This window comes from Mesoplodon densirostris, chromosome 10, assembly GCF_025265405.1.
Source record: "Mesoplodon densirostris isolate mMesDen1 chromosome 10, mMesDen1 primary haplotype, whole genome shotgun sequence".
In the NCBI taxonomy this organism is placed as follows: domain Eukaryota; kingdom Metazoa; phylum Chordata; class Mammalia; order Artiodactyla; family Ziphiidae; genus Mesoplodon; species Mesoplodon densirostris.
Genome location: NC_082670.1, coordinates 14,692,559 through 14,712,809, shown reverse-complemented (window position 1 = coordinate 14,712,809; position 20,251 = coordinate 14,692,559). Strand labels below are relative to the sequence as shown.

General features: G+C 43.5%; 1 pseudogene; it reads left to right on the top strand.

Annotated features, from left to right (window-relative positions):
- LOC132497833 (glyceraldehyde-3-phosphate dehydrogenase-like) overlaps positions 1-20,251 on the top strand; it is a 31,426-nt pseudogene that overhangs the window by 811 nt on the left and 10,364 nt on the right.

The following is a 20,251-nucleotide window of genomic DNA, read 5'->3' as shown; positions in this document are numbered from 1 at the left end:
ATTCTTATCATTGGAGGTATCCTCCTGTCTCCTGTGCTCTTGGCATCTCTCGATGCTCAGCACCTGCTTGTTGTTAAATCAGGACCTTGCCAGAAATCTTGGCATGAGGGTATTGCTCGAGTCCTCCCATCCTCCAGCTTCAGCAACTCAGGGGGCATCGCTCCCATGCACTAACCACAGGATCAGATAGAGGCAAAATATTCAAGATAAAGACATTGCAAGTTTTCACCTGGAGCTATTTTTAATGAATTGGAAACCGTCTGTTAAAAGAGATCAGAAACAGTGAACAGAGAGCAATGTTGGAGAAATAGGGAGCCTTAGAATAGTTTTGGCTCCAGGCACCCAGCACTTGGTCAGGATATCCAGAAAAGCTTCTCCAGTTCTGATGGAAACCACCCTAAATAATGTATTGATTTGATGGGATATTTCACAACTGAGTTCAGAAATATTTTTTTTCTGCCAGGGCATGTGTTAAATTGTCTATAAGATCCTATTTTTGTTGTGAAACTTGCCAAATAATTTATGAATAGTATTTAGCACCATCTCTTCATGTAATCACTGTCAGTGAAAGGCTTCCTGTCAGACTGTGACCTTCACCTGGGTTCCATGCTCTCTCTTCCAGCCAGGTTAACTCATTACCATCTCCCTCGTGGGGAGAACGGGCTCCCACCTGCAGCTGTTCTGCTGGCACACTCTGAAGCTGGCTCCTACCCCATCAGGAGCAGTATTAGAAGCTTCTAGTTAAAGGTTTTCCTGCTGGTGCCTGGGGTCTGCCATCCGGGGTATAGGCCTCGTTACTGGCTCCCATCTAGGCTAAATCAGCGGCCTTGACTTAACTCTTACCCTCAGCTCTATCATCCCAACCTGGATACTACATCTTGGTTCCAGCTTTGCCCTCGCTCTGCTGTTTTAGGCTTCCTTCCCTCCATCTCTAGCTGTGACCTACTGTGACACTTTCTATCTTACCTAATGCTGTTAGTGACCATGGAATGTATGAGGTTGAAGTTTTTTGGACCATTCCAGGGAAAGAGGCAGAGGATAAGAGAATAGCAAGTGGAAATGGTACCAAGAATGACTGGCTTCTCACTGGATGCAGTGAATCTACTTTGGGCACCATCCTTCAGTTCTTATGTAGCCTTATCTTATTCTCACTATAGCCTAGGAAATAGTTGTTGTTGGCGTTTTTACAGATGAGGAAACTGAGGCACAGAGAGGTTAAGTAATTTGCTGAAGGTCACACAGAGAGTAGATAAACTAATCTCTTTGAGCCTTAGTTTCTTTCTGTAGAATGCAAATTTAATAGTACCAACTTTCTAGAGTTGTGAGACCTACATAAGTTTATACATGTGCAGCAGAACACAGGGTAAGCATTCAAATAATTCTTAGCATTATTTTCAAGCATTATTTTGCTTGAACCATTTGGGGGTAAGGCAATACCTCTGTTTTTAAGCATAGAAGTTAATGATTATGAAGACTTAGACCTGTAGGAAGCCATCTGTGCTCCCACATATGGCTCTCCCACAGGAGAGCCTGCCTGACAACAAAGCCCATAGAAAAGAAAGCAGAGCTGAGAGACTGAGGAAGATGACATCCATGTAGCATTGTTGAGTCCCCAGTTTTTCTGTTCCCAAAGCTGGACGTAACCCTAGATGTCATGGTTATCTGAGCTGACAAGCTCCCTGTTCTCCTGAAATAAGTTTGAGTTGGGTGTCTGTGACTTTCATCTAAAGGAGCCTCAAGAGAGTCCAAGGTAGAGGCTTCTAGAAAACATCACATATTACAAGGACTTTGCTTTACACCTTCTGTCAAGTCAGCACAAAGCTGGTTTTCAGTCTATGCTCAGAGATCCACAATAGAAGAAAATGATTTGGCTCCCTTGAGTTTTGAGTGGGTTGTCAAACTACTAATAAATTGTTTGACTTTTTTGAGAAATGGGAGGAGAGTCACCTGATACCAATTGAAAGGATTTTTTTGAATTATCAGAGCTCTTTTGATACATAAGATTTTAAAGTTTGGTAGGATCATAGAAATGTTGATGTCTAAGTTCCTTACTTTCTAAGTGAGTAAATTGAAGCCTGGAGAGGTTAAGTAACTTGGACAAGTGATTAATCTTCTTAGGAGAAAAACCAGAATTCTAAACCTTGCTGCCGTTTGAATTCTCTCTGATTTTGGATTTTCAGCAACATAAGCTGCACACAGCATTTTTTTCTACAGAGATATGCAGAATTGGAGAGAGTCAGCAGCTGATGTCAGCTCTCCTGACTCCTAACCTAGTTTGGTTTTCCCATTGTATCTTGCTTCTTCCTATAAGTAAACACTTTTCTCGTAACCACCATTTTTACTTATCATACTATAACGTATATAAGCATGTGACAAATATGTAGAGTGGAATTCTAGCCCTACAGGATGTTACTAGAATGGGGGTAATATGGAAAAAGAGGTTCTGTATTTAAATGAATTTATGAGTGAAATGGGTTTCTTTATTGCAGTAGATCTCAAAGCCACTAATAAGCTATTTTGTGCTATAAATTGCAAAACATAGGGAATGGTTAGAAACAGGATACAGTGTTTTCCAAACTGATCTGACCCCAGATCTGCTGTTATGGGAAATGCTGTATTAGAAGCCTGAATTTTCACATTTTTTCCAAGGCTGAATAGCTGCCTTTTCCCATAATTCCATTCTGCCCTTCTCTTTGGTGTTCTTCTTTCTGGGTCTCCAGTTTTTTGTTTTTTGTTTTTTTTTTTGTGGTACGCGGGCCTCTCCCTGTTGTGGCCTCTCCCGTTGCGGAGCACAGGCTCCGGACGCGCAGGCTCAGCGGCCATGGCTCACGGGCCCAGCCGCTCCGCGGCATGTGGGATCCTCCCAGACCGGGGCACGAACTCGTGTCCCCTGCATCGGCAGGCGGACTCTCAACCACTGCGCCACCAGGGAAGCCCTGGGCCTCCAGTTTTTACTTCTTACCTTCTATTCTAATCCTCCCTCCCAGCCTTCTGTCCCCCCCAAGTTTCTACATTTGGTTGCTTTTCTGGTTTTAATTCTCCTTCTCTGTCTCTTTGTGTGTGGCCTTTATCTGGGGGGTAAAAAGCTATAATGAGACAATGTCTCTGGCAGGTTTAAGGAAGAATGACCAACTTGGGCTCAGTCAGATCAGCCTTGACTTAATGGTATCTCAGTATTCCCACACCCTCAGGTGGGCTTGTGGGAAGGAGCAGCTGGTACAGATACCTTCAAGGGCTTGCCCAGCAGTGCCACGAGAGCCACTGTCCCCCTTGTTGAACCCTCCTTGTCTGTCCAGGCACAAGGCCAGCAGTGGAACATCTCTGCAAATTATCCAACCCTCCAGACGCTCTCTCCAGACATCAGGTATCTCACAAACAGCCAGGTACACCTCTGCATTTAGCTGCTTCTCTCCTGAAAAGGCACCACTCGGTCCAGGATGGCATTTATACTTTGACGGGAAGAATCAGCCTCCCTGATTAAGACCTGAAGCAATTATCACTGAGTACGTTGCTGTCTTTTCTCTTTCCCAAGTGTTCTTCTGTGTTTTCTTTTTTCTTTTTTTTTTTTTTTTTTGCTGTATGCGGGCCTCTCACTGCTGTGGCCTCTCCCGTTGCGGAGCACAGGCTCCAGACGCGCAGGCTCCGCGGCCATGGCTCGCGGGCCCAGCCGCTCCGCGGCATGTGGGATCTTCCGGGATCGGGGCACGAACCCGTGTCCCCTGCATCGGCAGGCGGACTCTCAACCACTGCGCCACCAGGGAAGCCCTCTTCTGTGTTTTCTACATTTGCCTTGTTGTATCCACAAATTCTAGCAGTAATTTTGAACATATTTTACACATGGGTATGATTTCTCTTCATTTACAGTTTTTACACTTAAAATCCCCTAATTTTCAAGGTTTTTCACAGACCTCATGGCAGAGTTTCAAGTAGTACCATGCTTCGTCTGTAGGATAAACAGTGTCAGAACCAACATTCATGCTGATCCAATTAAATGAATACCTCATGACGTTTCTCCTTCTCACACTTCTTTCCCCAACATTTTTCACATTCATTCTGAAACTGAGATGCATTCTATGCAAATCTCTCTTTTGAGGAGTTTCAGGTCTGTGGCCTCACTGTGGAGACCACAAAGCCAAACAGTCCATTTCCAAGGTCAGGTGTGAATTATTGACAGGTGTAGCTTTGGACAAACTTTATACTCATCAATGTTCATTTCAAATTTTGATACAATCTATAAGAGTAAATCAGAAAATATATTCTGAAATGTTGATGGTAAGTATATTTTTAGTGTTTTCTACTTTAATGGCTTTCCTAGAGACATACATACCTTTTTTACTCTTTTATATTGAATTAGACCTTCCTATGGCTGATTCTTGTCACACAGTGCTGTCAGCTAGCAGCTGATCATGTGTCATCTTTAAGCTTTGTGGTGTGTGTTGGGATTTGTTTGTAAGGAACATAAGCTCTGATTGGCACATTGGTAGAGAACTGTGACCAGCCAGCAGAATATCCCGTGTACCCCTCTCCCAGCCTTGCCTTTGGGACTCACCAAATGGTGATATCCACTGCCTACTCATAAGGCACTCTCACAGGTGCAATTGAAGGAAACTATAGCAGCAATGACGCCTGATCTGATAACACCTAGATCCAGGAAAGAAGAAGCTAAAGAAGGTTACTTCTGCTATGTACCTGAGACTCAGGTAACCTGATAAGTACTACGTGGCTGGCCATTAGTTTAAATAAATTACTTGTTTGGTCTCAGGTATCACATTAAGGTGTTAAATTTAATCTCTAAAGACTTATGTGGTTTGGACTCAGAATGTTCGGTAAACACAACTTCTTTCCCTTCTCGTGTTGCATCTAAACTCTATAACTGACCCAGATTTAAGGACTTGGCTGGGACAAGGAAAATTCCACAGGAAAATTTGAGGTAGAGTCACGATTAAGTTCAGGATGTTTCCAGTTCTGGTCTGGCCCTTGATAGTATAGCCTGTCCAACTCTCCTGGTTTTCTGTCTCTCTTGGGATCTGAATGAAACCTAAAAACCTTGGACAGTAGAGCGTCGGACTTTCACCATGAGACTCCAGGGTTGGAGTCTATTCCAGACAATGTCTCTGTTCCTTTCTTCTATCATAATAGACAAGGATAGCCTTATGCCTTCCTGAAATTCCCAGCACATAGTAATATAATGTTAGGATACCTTCAGCTGCAGGTTACAGAAAACCCAACTCAAAATAGCATAAGTAAGGACATTTATTATCTTGTATCAGAATTCCAGAAGTAGGCTGGCTCTAAGGTGGGTCAAGTCAGCAGCTCAACAACATCATCAGCTACCCATGTTCATTGTATCTTCCTGCTCTGACACCTTCAGGCTCATGGCTCTCACAGTTGCAAGAGGACTGCCCTCATTCTAAGAGTCATACTCAGTGGAAGAACAGGAAGCGTTCCACCCCACCTCCCATCCTGTGCCATGCTTCATTTTAGGGAAAAATAACTCTTTTCTAGGAGCCATCACGTCACATTGACTAGACCAAGACATACAACCAATCCTAAGCCAATCACTGGCAAGAGAAGGGAGACCACCACTCGTGATTGATTTAGAACCATCGTTTGTACTCTTGGCAGCATATTTGAATATTTGAGTCTAAGTCGGAAACTTCTAAAAATACCAGTGCCAGGACCACCTTCAGACATTCTGATTTAATTGGTCAGGGGAGGGGAACCACGCATGGGTATTTTTAAAGTTACCCCCAGTAACTCTAGTGTGCAGCCAGGATTGAGAACCACTGACTTAGATTAATCAGGACTTATCCCTGAACCACATCAGGAAGAAAAGAAATCAGAGGTCAGCCAGGGGACAAGAGGAAATGGCTGTTGGATAGGCAGATAACAAAAAAATGTTTGTTGAATTTCTCCAAAGAAGATGCACAAATGGCTAGCAAGCACATGAAAAGAAGCTCAGCATCACTAATCATTAGGAAAATGCGAATCAAAATCACAATGAGATACCACGTCACACCATTAGGATGGCTATTATCAAAAAATCAGAAAATAACAAGTGTTGGAATGGGGAGAAGTTGGAACCCTTGTGCACTGCTGGATAGAAGGTAAAATGGTGCAGCCACTGTGAGAAACAGTATGGTAGTTCCTCAAAAAATTAAACAGAATTACCGTATCATCCAGCAATTCCACTTCTGGGTAGAGACCCTAAAGAACTGAAAGCAGGAGCTGAAGAGAGATTTGTCCATCCACGTTCACACAGCATTATTCACAATAGCCAAAAGGTGGAAGCAACTCAAGTGTCCACAGACAGGTGAATGGATCAACAAAATGTGGTCTATACATACAATGAAATATGATTCAGCCTTAACAAGGAAATTTTTTTTTTTTTAGATTTTTTAAAATTTTATTTTACAAATTTAATCAGTTATACATATACATATGTTCCCATATCCCCTCCCTTTTGCGTCTCCCTCCCACCCTCCCTATCCCACCCCTCCAGGCGGTCACAAAGAACCGAGCTGATCTCCCTGTGCTATGCGGCTGCTTCCCACTAGCTATCTACCTTACGTTTGGTAGTGTATATATGTCCATGCCGCTCTTTCACTTTGTCACAGCTTACCCTTCCCCCTCCCCATATCCTCAAGTCCATGCTCTAGTAGGTCTGTGTCTTTATTCCTGTCTTACCCCTATGTTCTTGATGACATTTTTTCTTAAATTCCATATATATGTGTCAGCATACAGTATTTGTCTTTCTCTTTCTGACTTACTTCACTCTGTATGACAGACTCTAGGTCCATCCACCTCATTACAAATAGCTCAATTTCATTTCTTTTTATGGCTGAGTAATATTCCATTGTATATATGTGCCACATCTTCTTTACCCATTCATCCGATGATGGACACTTAGGTTGTTTCCATCTCCGCGCTATTGTAAATAGGGCTGCTATGAACATTTTGGTACATGTCTCTTTTTGAATTATGATTTTCTCAGGGTATATGCCCAGTAGTGGGATTGCTGGGTCATATGGTAGTTCTATTTGTAGTTTTTTAAGGAACCTCCATACCGTTCTCCATAGTGGCTGTACCAATTCACATTCCCACCAGCAGTGCAAGAGTGTTCCCTTTTTTCCACACCCTCTCCAGCATTTATTGTTTCTAGATTTTTTGATGATGGCCATTCTGACTGGTGTGAGATGATATCTCATTGTAGTTTTGATTTTCATTTCTCTAATGAGTAAAGATGTTGAGCATCCTTTCATGTGTTTGTTGGCAGTCTGTATATCTTCCGTGGAGAAATGTCTATTTAGGTCTTCTGCCCATTTTTGGATTGGGTTGTTTGTTTTTTTGCTATTGAGCTGCATGAGCTGCTTATAAATTTTGGAGATTAATCCTTTGTCAGTTGCTTCATTTGCAAATATTTTCTCCCATTCTGAGGGTTGTCTTTTCGTCTTGTTTATGGTTTCCTTTGCTGTGCAAAAGCTTTGAAGTTTCATTAGGTCCCATGTGTTTATTTTTGTCTTTATTTCCATTTCTCTAGGAGGTGGGTCAAAAAAGATCTTGCTGTGATTTATGTCATAGAGTGTTCTGCCTATGTTTTCCTCTAGGAGTTTGATAGTGTTTGGCCTTACATTTAGGTCTTTAATCCATTTTGAGCTTATTTTTGTGTTTGGTGTTAGGGAGTGATCTAATCTCATACTTTTACATGTCCCTGTCCGGTTTCCCCAGCACCACTTATTGAAGAGACTGTCCTTTCTCCACTGTACATTCCTGCCTCCTTTATCAAAGATAAGGTGACCATATGTCCGTGGGTTTATCTCTGGGCTTTCTATCCTGTTCCATTGATCTATCTTTCTGTTTTTGTGCCAGTACCATACTGTCTTGATTACTGTAGCTTTGTAGTATAGTCTGAAGTCAGGGAGCCTGATTCCTCCAGCTCCATTTTTCGTTCTCAAGATTGCTTTGGCTATTCGGGGTCTTTTGTGTTTCCATACAAATTGTGAAATTTTTTGTTCTAGTTCTGTGAAAAATGCCATTGGTAGTTTGATAGGGATTGCATTGAATCTGTAGATTGCTTTGGGTAGTAGAGTCATTTTCACAATGTTGATTCTTCCAATCCAAGAACATGGTACATCTCTCCATCTATTTTTATCATCTTTAATTTCTTTCATCAGTGTCTTATAATTTTCTGCATACAGGTCTTTTGTCTCCTTAGGTAGGTTTATTCCTAGATATTTTATTCTTTTTGTTGCAATGGTAAATGGGAGTGTTTCCTTGATTTCACTTTCAGATTTTTCATCATTAGTATATAGGAATGCCAGAGATTTCTGTGCATTAATTTTGTATCCTGCAACTTTACCAAATTCATTGATTAGCTCTAGTAGTTTTCTGGTAGCATCTTTAGGATTCTCTATGTATAGTATCATGTCATCTGCAAACAGTGACAGCTTTACTTCTTCTTTTCCCATTTGGATTCCTTTTATTTCCTTTTCTTCTCTGATTGCTGTGGCTAAAACTTCCAAAACTATGTTGAATAAGAGTGGTGAGAGTGGGCAACCTTGTCTTGTTCCTGATCTTAGTGGAAATGGTTTCAGTTTTTCACCATTGAGGACGATGCTGGCTGTGGGTTTGTCATATATGGCCTTTATTATGTTGAGGAAAGTTCCCTCTATGCCTACTTTCTGCAGGGTTTTTATCATAAATGGGTGTTGAATTTTGTCAAAAGCTTTCTCTGCATCTATTGAGATGATCATATGGTTTTTCTCCTTCAGTTTGTTAATATGGTGTATCACATTGATTGATTTGCGTATATTGAAGAATCCTTGCATTCCTGGAATAAACCCCACTTGATCATGGTGTATGATCCTTTTAATGTGCTGTTGGATTCTGTTTGCTAGTATTTTGTTGAGGATTTTTGCATCTATGTTCATCAGTGATATTGGCCTGTAGTTTTCTTTCTTTGTGACATCCTTGTCTGGTTTTGGTATCAAGGTGATGGTGGCCTCATAGAATGAGTTTGGGAGTGTTCCTCCCTCTGCTATATTTTGGAAGAGTTTCAGAAGGATAGGTGTTAGCTCTTCTCTAAATGCTTGATAGAATTCGCCTGTGAAGCCATCTGGTCCTGGGCTTTTGTTTGATGGAAGATTTTTTATCACAGTTTCAATTTCAGTGCTTGTGATTGGTCTGTTCATATTTTCTATTTCTTCCTGATTCAGTCTTGGCAGGTTGTGCATTTCTAAGAATTTGTCCATTTCTTCCAGGTTGTCCATTTTATTGGCATAGAGTTGCTTATAGTAATCTCTCATGATCTTTTGTATTTCTGCAGTGTCAGTTGTTACTTCTCCTTTTTCATTTCTAATTCTATTGATTTGAGTCTTCTCCCTTTTTTTCTTGATGAGTCTGGCTAATGGTTTATCAATTTTGTTTATCTTCTCAAAGAACCAGCTTTTAGTTTTATTGATCTTTGCTATCGTTTCCTTCATTTCTTTTTCATTTATTTCTGATCTGATCTTTATGATTTCCTTCCTTCTGCTATCTTTGGGATGTTTTTGTTCTTCTTTCTCTAATTGCTTTAGGTGCAAGGTTAGGTTGTTTATTTGAGATGTTTCCTGTTTCTTAAGGTGGGATTGTATTGCCATAAACTTCCCTCTTAGAACTGCTTTTGCTGCATCCCATAGGTTTTGGGTCGTCGTGTCTCCATTGTCATTTGTTTCTAGGTATTTTTTAATTTCCTCTTTGATTTCTTCAGTGATCACTTCGTTATTAAGTAGTGTATTGTTTAGCCTCCATGTGTTTGTATGTTTTACAGCTCTTTTCCTGTAATTGATATCTAGTCTCATAGCATTGTGGTCGGAAAAGATACTTGATACAATTTCAATTTTCTTAAATTTACCAAGGCTTGATTTGTGACCCAAGATATGATCTATCCTGGAGAATGTTCCATGAGCACTTGAGAAAAATGTGTATTCTGTTGTTTTTGGATGGAATGTCCTATAAATATCAATTAAGTCCATCTTGTTTAATGTATCATTTAAAGCTTGTGTTTCCTTATTTATTTTCATTTTGGATGACCTGTCCATTGGTGAAAGTGGGGTGTTAAAGTCCCCTACTATGATTGTGTTACTGTCGATTTCTCCTTTTATGGCTGTTAATATTTCCCTTATGTATTGGGGTGCTCCTATGTTTGGTGCATAAATATTTACAATTGTTATATCTTCTTCTTGGATTGATCCCTTGATCATTATGTAGTGTCCTTCTTTGTCTCTTCTAGTAGTCTTTATTTTAAAGTCTATTTTGTCTGATATGAGAATTGCTACTCCAGCTTTCTTTTGGTTTCCATTTGCATGGAATATCTTTTTCCATCCCCTTACTTTCAGTCTGTATGTGTCTCTAGGTCTGAAGTGGGTCTCTTGTAGACAGCATATATATGGGTCTTGTTTTTGTATCCATTCAGCCAGTCTGTGTCTTTTGGTGGGAGCATTTAGTCCATTTACATTTAAGGTAATTATTGATATGTATGTTCCTATTCCCATTTTCTTAATTGTTTTGGGTTCGTTATTGTAGTTCTTTTCCTTCTGTTGTGTTTCTTGCCTAGAGAAGTTCCTTTAGCATTTGTTGTAAAGCTGGTTTGGTGGTGCTGAACTCTCTCAGCTTTTGCTTGTCTGTAAACGTTTTAATTTCTCCATCAAATCTGAATGAGATCCTTGCTGGGTAGAGTAATCTTGGTTGCAGGTTTTTCTCCTTCATCACTTTAATTATGTCCTGCCACTCCCTTCTGGCTTGTAGAGTTTCTGCTGAGAGATCAGCTGTTATCCTGATGGGGATTCCCTTGTGTGTTATTTGTTGTTTTTGCCTTGCTGCTTTTAATATGATTTCTTTGTGTTTAATTTTTGACAGTTTGATTAATATGTGTCTTGGTGTATTTCTCCTTGGATTTATTCTGTATGGGACTCTCTGTGCCTCCTGGACTTGATTAACTATTTCCTTTCCCATATTAGGGAAGTTTTCAACTATAATCTCTTCAAATATTTTCTCAGTCCCTTTCTTTTTCTCTTCTTCTTCTGGAACCCCTATAATTCGAATGTTGGTGCGTTTAATGTTGTCCCAGAGGTCTCTGAGACTGTCCTCTGTTCTTTTCATTCTTTTTTCTTTATTTTGCTCTGCAGCAGTTATTTCCACTATTTTATCTTCCACCTCACTTATCCGTTCTTCTGCCTCAGTTATTCTGCTATTGATCCCATCTAGAGTATTTTTTATTTCATTTATTGTGTTTTTAATCGATGCTTGATTCATCTTTAGTTCTTCTAGGTCCTTGTTAACTGTTTCTTGCATTTTGTCTATTCTATTTCCAAGATTTTGGATCATCTTTACCATCATTATTCTGAATTCTTTTTCAGGTAGACTGCCTATTACCTCTTCATTTGTTAGGTCTGGTGGGTTTTTATCTTGCTCCTTCTCCTGCTGTGTGTTTTTCTGTCTTCTCATTTTGCTTATGTTACTGTGTTTGGGGTCTCCTTTTTGCAGGCTGCAGGTTCGTAGTTCCCGTTGTTTTTGGTGTCTGTCCCCAGTGGCTAAGGTTGGTTTAGTGGGTTGTGTAGGCTTCTTGGTGGAGGGGACTACTGCCTGTGTTCTGGTGGATGAGGCTGGATCTTGTCTTTCTGGTGGGCAGGTCCACGTCTGGTGGTGTGTTTTGGGGTGTCTGCGGACTTTTTATGATTTTAGGCCACCTCTCTGCTAATGGGTGGCGTTGTGTTCCTGTCTTGCTAGTTGTTTGGCATAGGGTGTCCAGCACTGTATCTTGCTGGTCGTTGAGTGAAGCTGGGTGCTGGTGTTGAGATGGAGATCTCTGGAAGATTTTCGCCGTTTGATATTATGTGGAGCTGGGAGGTCTCTTGTGGACCAGTGTCCTGAAGTTGGCTCTCCCACCTCAGAGGCACAGCACTGACTCCTGGCTCCTCAATTTGGGATGATTTGTTGTCTATTCATGTATTCCACAGATGCAGGGTACATCAAGTTGATTGTGGAGCTTTAATCCGCTGCTTCTGAGGCTGCTGGGAGAGGTTTCCCTTTCTCTTCTTTGTTCTCACAGCTCCTGGGTCTCAGCTTTGGATTTGGCCCCGCCTCTGCGTGTAGGTCGCCGGAGGGCGTCTGTTCTTCGCTCAGACAGGACAGGGTTAAAGGAGCAGCCTCTTCGGGGGCTCTGGCTCACTCAGGCCGGGCGGGAGGGAGGGGCACGGAGTGCGGGGCGAGCCTGCAGCGGCAGAGGTTGGCGTGACGTTGCACCAGCCCGAGGCGCGCCGTGCGTTCTCTCAGGGAAGCCGCCCCTGGATCCCGGGACCCCTGCAGTGGCAGGCTGCACAGGCTCCCGGAAGGGCGGTGTGGGCAGTGACCTGTGCTCGCACACAGGCTTCTTGGCGGCGGCAGCAGCAGCCCCAGCGTCCCACGTCCGTCTCTGGGCTCGGCGCTTTCAGCCGCGACTCGCGCCCGTCTCTGGAGCTCCTTTACGCGGCGCTCTTAATCCCCTCTCCTCGTGCACCAGGAAACCAAGAGCGAAGAAAAAGTCTCCTGCCTCTTCGGCAGCTCCAGAGTTTTCCCGGACTCACTCCCGGCTAGCTGTGGCACATTAGCCCCCTTCAGGCTGAGTTCTCGCCGCCAGCCCCAGTCCTCTCGCTGCCCTCTGACCGAAGCCCGAGCCTCAGCTCCAGCGCCCCCCTCCCCGGCGGGGGAGCAGACAAGCCTCTCGGGCTGGTGAGTGCCGCTCGGCACCGCTCCTCTGTGCGGGAATCTCTCCGCTTTGCCCTACCCAGGTATGTGGGGAGTTTCTTGCCTTTTGGGAGGTCTGGGGTCTTCTGCCAGCGTTCAGTAGGTGTTCTGTAGGAGTTGTTCCACGTGTAGCTGTATTTCTGGTGTATCTGTGGGGAGGAAGGTGATCTCCGCGTCTTACTCTTCCGCCATCTTACCCGGAAGACCTCAACAAGGAAATTTTGATACATGCTACAACATGGACAAACCTTGAGAACATTATGCTGAGTGAAATAAGCCAGTCACAAAAGGACAAATACTATATGACTCAGTCAAATCCATAGAGATGGAAAACAGAATGGGAGTTGCCAGGGGCTGGGGGAAGTGGGTAACAGGTTGTTGTTGTTTAATGTGCACAGAGTTTCAGTTTCACAAGATGAAAAGAGTTCTGGAGATGAATTGCACAACCATGAATATACTTAACACTTCTGAATTGTGCATTTAAAGATGATTAAGATGGTAAATTTGATATTGTGTATTTTGCCACAGCTGAAAAAAAAATGTTTGCTGAATAGATGCAGAGCTGAGAAAACCATCTGCCTTCTGTACCAGTGACTTGGTGGTGGAGGACAAAGGTGAAGAAGCTGCACAGGGCAGGGGAACTTGGAAAGCAACATATTACGTTTCTTCAAAGAGCAATGAACTTCCAATTCCAGTGATGTTTAAAAAGAGGGAAGGGTGGAAAATAAGAATTGAGAAATGCCAGGAGGAGCCTGCACCTAGATAGTTATCAGCCTTCAGGAGAGCCCCTGCCAGGCATCCTTTGGCAAAATGCCCTACTGAGGACCTGGGAAGATGAGGCAGCCCATGGCCCCGTGGACCGCAGGCCTCAGTGAGGATTTTGCAAGAGGCAGGTTGAGCAGATGTCTACTCACCCCTCACTTTTCCATTCTAATGAAGCCTCTGGGCAACCCTAAACTACTGGTGATAGCAAAGTCTCTTCAGTTTGGCTTCGGGCTGTGTATGAGGACTGACGTTTAAAGTTTGTTTGTTTTTTTGGCTGCGTTGGGTCTTCGTTGCTGCACGCGGGCTTTCTCTAGTTGCGGTGAGCGGGGGCTACTCTGTTGTGGTGCGTGGGCTTCTCATTGCGGTGGCTTCTCTTGTTGCGGATCACGGGCCCTAGGCGCACGGGCTTCAGTAGTTGTGGCTCGCAGACTCTAGAGCGCAGGCTTAGTAGTTGTGGCACATGGGCTTAGCTGCTCCACGGCATGTGGGATCTTCCTGGACCAGGGCTTGAACCCGTGTCCCCTGCGTTGGCAGGTGGATTCTTAACCACTGCACCACCAGGGAAGTTCCTGATGTTTAAATTTGAATGGGTCTGATGGAGAGGGAATTTATAGCCCTCAAGGGAAAATAATAAAGCCATACTTCTAAGCTCTGACTTGGTATAAGCTGGAAGCTCTCCAGACCCATCAGTCTCCCCTCTTGCATCTCTAGTCCAACATAAGCCATCTGCTCTGTTTCTCCCTTCTCACCACTCCCCAAGGAGTACGGACAGCAATCTGTAGGCCAGTGAAAACCGCCAGCTTTCCCTACCCTGTGCCCCCATTTCCACACCACTTCGGCTTACTGTGTTTTTCTCAACACTTACCGGGATGGAGCACCTAATTAAATATTTTGGCTGAACGGGGTTTTTCTTCCGGCTGTTGACGATGAAAGGAAAGTAGTGTTGTGCTAAGATAAAGAAACACTTGGAAATTTTCAAATTGCATTTCCAGAAGTGTGGACAGCAATCCACCTGACTCAGAATTACCTGAAATAAGTGTTAAAAATGACACTTCCCGGGCTGTAACCCAGACCAACTGTTCCATGGTCTCTGGAGGTGGTGCCCAGAAACTGCCTTTTAACAAGGATCTCAGGTGATTCTTAAGCCACTGAGGATTGAAACACAGTCTTCAAAGGGAGGTGGCCAGAGAGAGGCTGCTGGTGAGTGACCTTGGGCCAAACAAGTACAGAGGCGAAGGAGGAAGCATTGACTGATTATCTCCTTTTAAGTATTTTGTATATGATTGTCATTTAACGTTATCAATGGGAGCTTGAACAAGGCTGACTTGCCTAAAAACTCTGAGAAACTGGAACTTGAATCCAGTTGGTTTTGTTTGTTTGTTTGTGTTTTTGGCCACACCACACAGCTTGCAGGATCTTAGTTCCCCGACCAGGGATTGAACCCGGGCCCTCGGCAGTGAAAGCACCGAGTCCTAACCACTGGACCACCAGGGAATTCCTTGAATCCAGTTTTAACTGAAAGCCCCTGGCTATGTCAGCTCCCAGAATGTGTCCACTTTCTCATCTGTCAGGAAAGCCTGGAGGATGATGAACTCGAGTTGCTGTCTCCTGTTTACCTTCAGACCCTGTATTCATTTAAGTCCACTGTACCAAGATACCAGTATACCAGTATATCTGTAACGAAAGCCCTTCACCCAATAGGAGGCTCAGGGACCTTCCAGGCACCTACTTCATTCCTCATTAAAAACAGAAGCAAACAACTCCTCCTCATGGGGCGGATGTGACATCTGACAAAAGGAAGCAACACACCCTCAAATAAGGAACAACTAGCCGAGTCTAGGGGTGTGGTCTGATAGCAAATGTTCCCCTTCAGCTCGCACTTAGGCTTTGACCAGCTGCTATTTTCATTCACCGGGAAGAGTTCACTTTCTGATCTCTTTGTGCATTCAATGCCTCTTCCTTTACATCCTCCGCCTTGGAGAGGCTCTGGTGGTCACAGTTCTTGGTAAGGAGATCCCACAGTTCCTTGGGAGGTGATCTTGGGCAGGAGATCAGGCAATGAAGCCAGTCAGATAGTCATTCCACACAGGTTTAGTAAAAAGCTGCAACTACATGCAAATTAAAGATGAATAAGGTATCACACCTGCTCCCAAGGAGCTTACACTCCAGCGGGGGAAGCAGCACTAGACAGTCTGTTTTAAGAAAGATACAAGCACAGTGAGTTTGGCGAGCACTGTGGAGCAATGCTTAATTATAGTGGCCCAACCCAGGGCCAGGCAGTGGCAGAAGGCAGTGGAGGCTTCCTGGAGAAAATTACATCTACAGAGAGGATTAGAGGGGTGAGGGGGAGTGACCATGGTGAGCAAAGACGAGGGAAGAAATAACAGAATATTGAGACTAAGGATAAATCTGCACCTACCACAGAGACCCCCAGCAACCATTTCCATATGGCTACATCCGCTTGTTGTTTCTCAGCAGATTCTTCCAAAGACTTTACTTCCCCAAAGGTCATTTGGCTGTTGCTTTTTGTAATTTTCCTGACCAGCCTTATTAACTCTGAAATTAGCAGAAGTTCATCTGGTCCACCTTTCCCTCTGTGCAGAAATCTCTGTTTTTTCCATTTCAAGTTTAGAGCATTCAGATTCTACTTTCCACCTGCATTCAATAATTCCTTGATATTCAGACATTCTGTTGGGAGGATATTTTTAGCTGAAAAGGCCAAAACTATCTTATTTGATCATCCTGGGAGAGAAAGGAGTAAGGCTATCTATCGATGTCATATCTGGAAAGTAGAAAGATTTCTTGAAGAGGTGTAATGAGGTGTAATGACTCTGTGAGGGAGAGGATTCCCTGTCAGTTCAAAACACGGCCCACTTGAGGTGTGAAATGCTTTGGTTTGGCCAACCAGCAAATGAGAAGAGTTCCATCTTTTGGCCAAAGTCTGAATTTTAAGCGACGTATTTTGTCATTGAGAGCAGGCCCAGTGCCACAGAAACACTCTCCCACATTTCTTTTAATCACTTCCTCATGAGAACAGATTTTTTTATGGATTGAGAGTCTATATTAATACAAATATGTTGAGAAACAGAGGAATCTGAGCCAACTGACTATTCCCACACGAAATGCCTCTACACATTTAGGAACTGACTGAAAGGTCTGAGAGAGGTGGAAATTTTTGGAACTTTTTCTGCAGGGAAATAAAAGTCTGTGGAATTGCAAGAATGAACACAGGCCTGGTGGAGCATTAATGATAACCCATTACAAATATAATAAGCTTTCTTTTGACCTTTAAGGAATAATCACAACCTAAGCTATGGGATCACCAATGAAAATCATGCAGCACAAAGTATAACCCCTGACAAAAGAGTGAAATTCAGTTGTTCTCTAAGTTGTTGATCATGCCTTTGTAATAGAATGATGAATCATATAATCCCAGAGGCCAGGAATAATACAGTAGATATTCAGGACACGGATCCTAAATGGAAGGCTTGCACAGCTTCTGAGGAGAAGTCAGATGTAATTTTTATCTTTGCTTCTCCTTAGATAAACTGTTTTTTTTCTCCCTCTGGCTTCTTTCAGAATTTTTTCTTTATCTTTGATTTTCTGTAGTTTGAAAATGGTATATCTCAATGTAATTTGGGGGGTATTTATCCTGCTTGATGTTCTCGGAGCTTCCTGGATCTATGGTTAGGTGTCTGGCATTAATTTGGGGGAAATTCTTATCATTATTCTTTCAAATATTTCCTCTGTCCCTTTCTCTCCCTCTTCTCCTTCCAGTATTTCCATTTTACACATACATATGTTACACATTTTGTAGCTGTCTCAGTTCTCGGATATTCTGTTCTGTTTTTCTTTCTTCAGTCCTTTTTTTCTGTTTGCTTTTCAGTATTGGATGTTTTTATTGAGATACCCTCAAGCTCAGAGATTTTTTTCCTCAGCCACATCCAGTTTACTAATAAGGCTATCAAAGGCATGCTTCATTTCTGTTACAATGGCTTTTTTTGTTTGTTTGTTTTTATCTATAGCATTTCTTTTTGGTTCTTTCTTAGAATTTCCGTCTCTCTGCTTACATTACCCACCTGTTCTTGCATGATGTCTATTTCTTCCATTAGGCCCATTAGCATATTAATCATACTTAGTTAAAATTCCTGGTCTGATAATTCCAATATCTCTGCCATATCTCAGCCTGATCTGATGCTTTCTCTGTCTCTTCAGTGTTTTTTTCCTTTTAGTCTGCCTTATAATTTTTTGGTGAATGCTGGATAGGATGTACTGAGTTAAAAAAAAAAAAAACTCCTGTAAATAGGCCTTCAGTGATGTGGTGATAAGGGGTGAGGGAAAGGGAAGCATTTTTTTTTTTTATAGTCCTATGATTAGGACTTGGTCTTTCTTTGGTTTTTTGGCTATACCACACAGCATGTGGGATCTTAATTCCCTGACCAGGGGTCGAACCCACAGCCCCTGCAGTGGAAGCATGGAGTCTTAACCACTGAACTGCCAGGGCTTGCTCATTTAGTGAGCCTATGCCTCTGGACTGTGAACTTCACAATGCTTCTCAGTTACCCCCTACTCTTCAGGTGGGCAGGATGGCTAGAGTGGGCTGGAGTTGGGTATCTCTTCTCCCACGTGGAAGGCTAGAGGCAGCTGGTTAAGTATTTCCCTCCACCAATCAGTTAGGCTTTGATAAAACCCCAGCAGATTAGCTCTGGTTAAATAGTTTCTCCTGATGGGCCTCCCTGGTGGCGCAGTGGTTGAGAGTCCGCCTGCCGATGCAGGGGATACGGGTTCGTGCCCCGGTCTGGGAGGATCCCATATGCTGCGGAGCGGCTGGGCCCGTGAGCCATGGCCGCTGGGCCTGTGCGTCCGGAGCCTGTGCTCCGCAGCGGGAGAGGCCACACCAGTGAGAGGCCCGCATACCACAAAAAAAAAAAAAAAAAAAAAAAAAAAAATAGTTTCTCCTGAGAGCAGAGCTTGTTAAGAACAGAATGCTCAGGTGTATTTCAAAATGGTTCCTTTTTTCTCCTCCTGCTGGAAGCATGAGGGGATTTTTCTCTGAAATTCACTGTGAGGATGTGGTAGAGATCCTGGAGGTAAAACTCGCAAGGATGGGTAGTCCCCCAATGACTGGGTCCCACTGAAGTTTTTTGTTTGTTTGTTTGTTTTTTTGCGGTACGCGGGCCTCTCACTGCTGTGGCCTCTCCCGTTGTGGAGCACAGGCTCCGGACGCGCAGGCTCAGCGGCCATGGCTCACCTGCCCAGCCGCTCCGCGGCATGTGAGATCCTCCTGGACCGGGGCACGAACCCGTGTCCGCTGCATCGGCAGGCGGACTCTCAACCACTGCGCCACCACAGAAGCCCCCACTGGAGTTTTTGCCTCTTAGTCTTGTCCACATGGAACCTCCAGCAATTTGTCAATTACAGCTCAAGTTCCCTACACCAGCCCTGGTTCCCGCGAAGGTTTCTGCTCCAGTAAGTTGTGATTCTTTGTATTTGCCTGTCAATCTATCTAATTCTGGGGGCAGCAGTTTGTCCTGTGACCTTACTTCTCTTACAGATTTAAAGAGTTGATTTTCAAGTTTGTTCAGCTTTTTACTTGTTAGGATAGAGGGGTGACTTCCCGCTTCTTATATGCTGGACCAGAAACCAGAAGTCTTATTAGAGTCTATATTCGTTTTTATGTCTTAATAACAGGTTACCACAAATGTAGCTATTTAAAATAATACTGGTTTATTATATCACAGTTCTGTAAGTATGAAAACCAGGCACAACATGGCCAAGTTCTCAGCTCAGGCTCCGGCAAGGCTGAAATTATGATGTCTGCTGGGCTTGATTTGAAGATGTGACTGAGAAAGAATCTGTATTGAAGCCCATTCAAGTTGTTGACATAATTCAGTTCCTTGCAGTTGTAGGACTGAGGTCTCTGTCTGCTTGGTGGTTGTTGACCTCAGGTCCCTCTCAATTCCTAGAAGCCATTTCCCCGTGTCCATCTCCATCTTCAAAACCAGCAGCAGAGAACCTTCCTGGCATTGAATCCCTCTCATGCTTCCAGTCTGTTCTTCAGGGTGAGCATAGTCCCTTTTAAGGCTCACATGATTCAGTCAGGCTCCCCCAGGTAATCTCCCTTTCTTAGTCAGCTGTGCCATATAACACGACCTAATCAAAGGAGTGATTATCATATCATAGTCACAAGTCTCGGGGATTATACAGGGTCTGTGTACCAGGGGAAGGAGTCTTAGAGGCCACCATAGAATTCTATCTACTATGGATTTTAAGTGTCTTGAGGGCAGGGATTGTGTAGAAAATGCTTCAGAACCTAGCACAGTGCCTTGCCCATAGTAAGAACTCAACAAGAGTTGTTGAGCTAAAGAAGTACATCACTGAGCATTCCATTTAAAATAGCCCCTCACAGCCCCATGGGGCCAGGTGCTGAGGGGAGCCCCTCTGCCCTCCACCCATCACTTGCTTTCCCCCTCCCTCGTTGGGGGACCCACGTTGGGCACTGGCCCATTCACAAATACCTCGAGGGGGAGGGGGAGGGATGGGATTATAGCTGTTTTGTTTAACGGGAACTGGAAGAGGGGTGATGTCCTGCTACGTGCCCTTCCCAGGAAGGGGGGACTGCGATCGTACTCCTGTACTGGCCACCGCCACTGTCAGTCATCACACTGAGTTCACTTCCCTCGAGAGTTTGGATAAATTCAGGTCAGAGCTGCGGGTACGCAGC